A 6,000-nucleotide genomic window follows, 5' to 3' on the forward strand; every position below is an offset into this window, starting at 1 on the left:
TTTCACAAAACACCTTTATGACTGTTACACGCAGTGGAGGAGTTGTCATGGTTTGGGGTTGTGTTACTGACCTGACCAGGATGGAAAATGTTCCTGACGCGTTATTTCACGAAGCTGTTTTCTGAGAGCTTCTGAGCAAGTGCTTCAAGATCCAGAACTACTCTGTGCTGACCCAAGAAGATGCACAGCGTTTATTTATCTCTTTTCCGTATCAGTTCCTTTTAGGCTGAAGCCACTGCAAGATTCATAACCATTCGTAAAGATGTTGCTGTAATTAACATAGATATTTAAAGCAAAAAAAAAAAAAAATGCATTGCGGTATGCAATCGCTTTCATACAAAAGAAAACATGTTAAAGTAATGTAACATTAATTATTACAGTTGAGACAAAGACTACAATCAGCTAGTTGAGAGACAGGCTGCTGTTATAAAATACTTTATACAACAGTGATGAATTAATGTGGATGGGTGCCTCTCCTTTAATTTCCATGCCATAAATATCCATGAGAAAAAAGAAGAAAACAAACTGGAATTACAGTGTATTTTATGGGTGATAGTGTGCAGCAACAAGTTGGGGAAGGGCAGTTATGTTAACCTATATTACAACACTCCTCAAATTGTAGGAATGCTTTTATGGAAAACCTGTGCGGTTTTGAAATTTTTTTAAAACAGACTTTGCTACATCAAAGACGGCACAAGCCTGCTTTAAATCTACTTTTACTGGAATAAATTAACATCGGTGTGTGCTTTTGTAACTATTTGAACAGTTACAAAAGCTGTTCAAATAGCTTTTGTAACTATTTGATTTCAGATGAAAAATGTCTCTATAACTCTATATTTAATATATTTAATTTTTTTCAAGGTGGACATTCTCTTTAATTTAGCCCTTTGCTAAATTTAAGGTGGTACGTAAAATATATAATCACACAATGCTAAAAGCTGAATTTAAATGGCCAACCCTGCCAGCTTCCCATGTGAAGACTTTACAGTCACAAAATAAAAATAAAATAAAATGTTCAGAAATTGCCCCGTTCTGGACTACTTCGTCTGCTTTGTCTTTAAAAACTACAATACAATAGATATATATATTTTATATTTTATTTTTTTCCTTTTTGTTCAAAGACTGCGGGTACGTTTTCGAGAGGGGTGCGTTTGAATCTGGATGGGAGGCGGCTGAGGACTGTGTCCAATGGCAGGGGCGGGGAGGCGGTGTGCGGTGGCGGGGAGGCGGGCGGCGCAGCAGCAGCGGCCAGCTGTTGGAAAGCGGCGCGCGGCGCTCCTGAACCTCCCGCTGCGTCCGCATCAGGTGGATATTTGTTCATCAGCCCAGCAGCAGACTGCACGTCGGGACGACTCCTGCTCGTTTTGATAGATATCTGCGGTTCTTATTGTCAACTTCACGTCTCTCTTTTTTTTTTTTCCTCGTCTCTCAAACTGTTCAAGTGCGGCGTAACACTTGCTAAACAAATCAAGTAGGAACAAAAAAAAAAAAAAAAGAAGAAAAAGAGGACATCGACAGAAAAGAAAAAAGGTAAGCTTGTTAACTGCGTACGTTTAGATATTGTGATTGTAGATTTTTTTGGGGGGGTTGTTTTAAGGGAAATGAGCAGCGTTTCCTTGGGTTTCCTGTGCGGCAGATTTCATGACACAGCTGTGAGTTAAGTACCTGTTGCTGTGTTATTAAGAGCTGTCTGTAGATGAAGCTATATTAGACAGAGGTGCTTGGCAACTCGGGGACAGGGGGGCTATTCTTAAACGCTCTATTTTGACTGACGTAAACAATACATTGGGTTTAATAATCCACAAACATTTCCCCTAGTTTCGTACCTTGGCATTACTTTTATTTCTAAGGTTATAGAGGTCATTGTTTCGATTTACACCTCTCCATTGTGAGAATTGGCCCATGCCATGATACCTCCTCTTCCAAATTATTTAGATAGATAGGTAGATCTATCTAATAAGATAGAAGTTTTTAAGAAGTCTAAGTTAGATAGATCGATAGATAGATAGATAGATAGATAGATAGATAGATAGATAGATAGATAGATAGATAGATAGATGATAGATAGATAGATTTTTGCAGGAAATTGAGGTTGTGCCATTTTGTGGTAAGCTTTCACTGACGCCTGGTTCCTATTTGCAGAAAATAAAAATTCTTTAAATGGCTGCCCACCAAATACACAATGTCCTGAAATCTTTTGTCCTCTATTTACAGAAAGGTCAAATGTCCTGATTGTGCCCAGAGTATGCACCATTGCTTCTCCGATCAAAAATATCAAGGCAATTAAATTATCTCCAGTTAAAATTAGACAAAAATTTCCTCACCATTTCAGTGCTCGGGCCTGTCGTGAGTTTATGAACTGTCTGACCCTCAAGCTGACACAGACACACACACATACACATATAGGCTTTTATGCTACATGTAGATGTGGATTATTAAGAAGCTATGAGTTAACATAAATACATTAAAAATACATATGCTTTTAAGAAGTCTAACTACATAACCCAAAAAGTTTTTTGTTTTTTTGTTTTTTATGAGAAGTTTGATGCAGCTCAACTTTGGGATCTGGAGTCCTTGCATTTATTTGCACGGGAATTCAACTCCAGTCACCAGCAGGTTGACTGTGTCTCTGCTTGGACGCACCCGATGCTGATTTTTTTTTGTCACTCCTTCTCAGTCCATCTCTTTAGATCATTTATTATTGGAATCCCTCTTTTGTCTTGGGTGCCACTTAGGCAAAAAACAAAAATAAATCTTAAATTGAAAGGAGGAACCGAACCCGTCTGCACGTCTATACATGCTACATAATTTAGAAAAATATAATCTTATACAGTATTATAAAGTGGTCTTCTGTTTATGTGACCTTAATGAATTCCTTTAAACTATCTGTGATTTGTTTGCATTTCTTTTGTTACATCTGCAAAAAAAAAAAAATAAAAATCCAGAACTCCTGGATAACACTCCTGCAGTAATTAAATACGGTTCAAAAAAGGAGTACAAATAATGTATTTTTAAAAGGCTGGTTGTAAAAAAAAGATACCAAGATGCTGTTCAGATCTGACAAATCAGTATTTTCTTAGTCGCTTTATTATAATTCCTTAACTTTACTCGGTCTCTCCATACCTCCTCATTGTGGGGAATCTTCCCCAGTGGTCGCCTTAATTTAAAAAAGCAAAAGAAAAATCTCAAGATGCAATAAATTGTCAGAAAAAAAAAAAGAGCGACAAAGACTGAACAACTAACATTGCGGCACTATTTTTAAAAAAACCTAAATATACAGAAATGGTTTCCTGGACTTTTTTACAGCCCTGTGGAAATATGATTTTGTTACCAAGCAATACTGGGTGGTAAATATAACGCTATGTCTATGTTAGTGTTGCTGACGTTCATGTGAAGCTACATGTTCGCTACATGCTTGGATTTCTGTAAAGTCAATGACTCAAGGCGGTCCGCTGCTTTTGCTTTTTACCAATGGGTGTTAAATGATCAGCTGACTTTGATTATATGTTTAGGATCAGTGATGCTGTGATCAGGATATTTCATTGGTTCTGGATGTGACATTCAGACCTTATTAGACTGAATTGGCCTGGTTTGAACTGAATTTGGACCTGTGAATTTGAAAATAAGGTTGTTGTTTTTTTTCTGCCAAGTACCTTGAGGCTTTTTTTGTATGTTGGCGCAGCACAAATAAACCCAATTGAACTAAACGAACATTTTCCCCACAGAACGGCTCCCACGCTGTTACAGATCTAACCCTTTAAGGATTAAATATTGTTTTCGAACCTTCCTCTGAAAGTATGCTGCTCTGTCATAAATTTTAAAGGACATGGATTTTTGTGTCTCTAGCTACATTTGCAGAATTCAAAAAATATTTTCTCTGGAACGATGAAACTTTATTCAGTTGTAAATATAATTTTATATTGATTGTGATGTTATGCACATTGCTCCTGCTGCTTCGGTTAAACTTTGTATACCAGAGGGAAGCACCTGTCTTAATTTTCTCAAGTTTCTGTCAAGAACATTAATAATATTGTTTTACAGCAAACTCAGTAACACAGTGACTCAGTGTCTCTTTTTTGACCACATATAGCCACATTTAACACACGTTAATTCCTGATGGCTCCCTGAACTCTCTTTTGATGTCAGATAATCAGCTATTATCTGCCTCAGTTGATGTGCATGCACGTGTTTACCATCTTTCTGAAACACGCCACCATGCTCTGAATGACTCATGGAAAGAAAACCATCAAAGCAGAACCCTCAATTCTGTGCAAATGCCCTACTTTTTTCCCTTTCTCATTCATGCGTGAAGTTTACTTCACGCATGATCACATGGTGCATACGTTGTAAAACAGTCAGTGTGAGTTAATTGGAATCGAACTGATTGAAATGTACCTGTTTGATTTTTTTTTTTTTCCTTTCTTCTTTTTACTTTTCTCCGCATCCTGGTGCAGCTCCCGGTGATCCGTGAGAGGATCCCAGTGTGTTGCAGGGAAAAGTGGGTGTTGGTGCCCCGTGTTTTCTGCTGTCTTTCGAATCTAACAGTCGTTTTCCATCCCAGACCCACAAGCAGCTTTCTTCATGTGCAGTCGACACTCTATGACAGTACTTCTGTCTCGTATTCACGAGATTTTCAAGTACATGCAAATGAGACAGGTTTTTTTTTTTTTTCCTTTTCATCTCCATCTGTTCTCAGAGACGGCTTGCTCAGGAGCCGACCTGCGAGATGAAAGGTCACAAGGATCAGGCAGATTCTGGCTGCCTGTTACAGATCTGCGCACACGCGCACCTCAAATAGCCGTTTTAATATGGGAAATCTTGTATTATGAGCCGTGAGGCGCAGCCAGGCTTTTCCTGCCCGTCTTGGCCTTTAGGCTCTTGACAAACCTGTGAAACCACAAAGAGCACTGCAGCCAGCTCTGCGCTGCCTGGCTGGATGCGGGGCTATATTTACCCATTTAGTGAAGTGTTTTTCACAGAGCAGTCTGTGGCGCTTGATAGCTGTAATTTGGTTATTTGGCAGACGAGGGGAACCTTCTGTAAAGACACGAGATAAAGATCTTTTCGCGCTGCTTAAAACATATGTCCCACTTCCCTGTCTTTCCACCCATAAAATTTCTTGATATGAGGTTAAATTGTCTCACTTCTGGTGTGAAAAAAGCTCAAGAGCTTGCCTGAGGCCTTGTGTGAATTCTTTGTGGTATCAAGGTTGTCAGTCAGATAGACCAACACTGGTTTTTGTGGTCCTATTTGTCCATTACACCCTTTGTTTTGCCAGAGCGAAAACAAAGGGCATCGTAGGTTTAGTGATGACGTGTCACATGTCCGGTGCATTGGATTTCATTTCACTTTATAAGGTAATTGTCAAAGAAGCGGATTCCACCAGAAGTGACCCAGATGCCTTTGTGCCAAACTTACGTTGAGGGGCAAGCGGGCACTTCAGGGGTCATGGGAACATGGGCGCCATATCCGCTCAAGCAGCATCAGCAGGGGCAAGCGACTAAATTTAGAAAACTCTGCTACACGTCTAGAATTAAGGGGGAAAACCAGGGAAAATTCCTCAGGGGGTTTGGAGATGCATCGCGCGGTCACCGTGAAGTCACCAATAAGAGGTGCAAGTTAGTTGTTTTGCTGCAAAGCGTGGAAGAGTCCAGCAAAAGTAACAGGTTTTTATCTTCTGCAATGCCATGGTCTGCAGCAGAGGAGCAAGAGCGAGGTTTTTGACACCAAGTAAATAAAGAAAACAGAGTTTCAAAACATTCTCAAGCCAGCCGCAATCCATCCATGTCTACGCCGTCTGCCCCTCAGAGTCCCGCTTTTTCTCCGACCTAGCTGTGCATGAGAGAGGAGTGGGTGGCTCACGTCGTCGGGCCATCTTTCAAAAGCGCACATGCAAACACACATGCCCACACGCACACACACACACACACACACACACACACACACATCATTTTCCTTCTGCTGTTTGGTTTAAGCTATTGCCTGCTGAACTTCTAAAAA

General features: G+C 39.9%; 1 protein-coding gene across 1 annotated transcript in view; it reads left to right on the forward strand.

Annotated features, from left to right (window-relative positions):
* The first annotated feature begins 1,247 nt into the window (after positions 1 to 1,247).
* Positions 1,248 to 6,000, forward strand: part of mef2b (myocyte enhancer factor 2b) — a 14,502-nt gene continuing 9,749 nt past the window's right edge. The window contains exon 1 of the mRNA XM_007570042.2: positions 1,248 to 1,530. The gene's annotated coding sequence lies outside the window, so the exon portion shown is untranslated. The remainder of the gene's footprint in view (positions 1,531 to 6,000) is intronic.

This window comes from Poecilia formosa, unplaced genomic scaffold (genome assembly GCF_000485575.1).
Source record: "Poecilia formosa unplaced genomic scaffold, Poecilia_formosa-5.1.2 Scaffold254, whole genome shotgun sequence".
NCBI lineage: Eukaryota > Metazoa > Chordata > Actinopteri > Cyprinodontiformes > Poeciliidae > Poecilia > Poecilia formosa.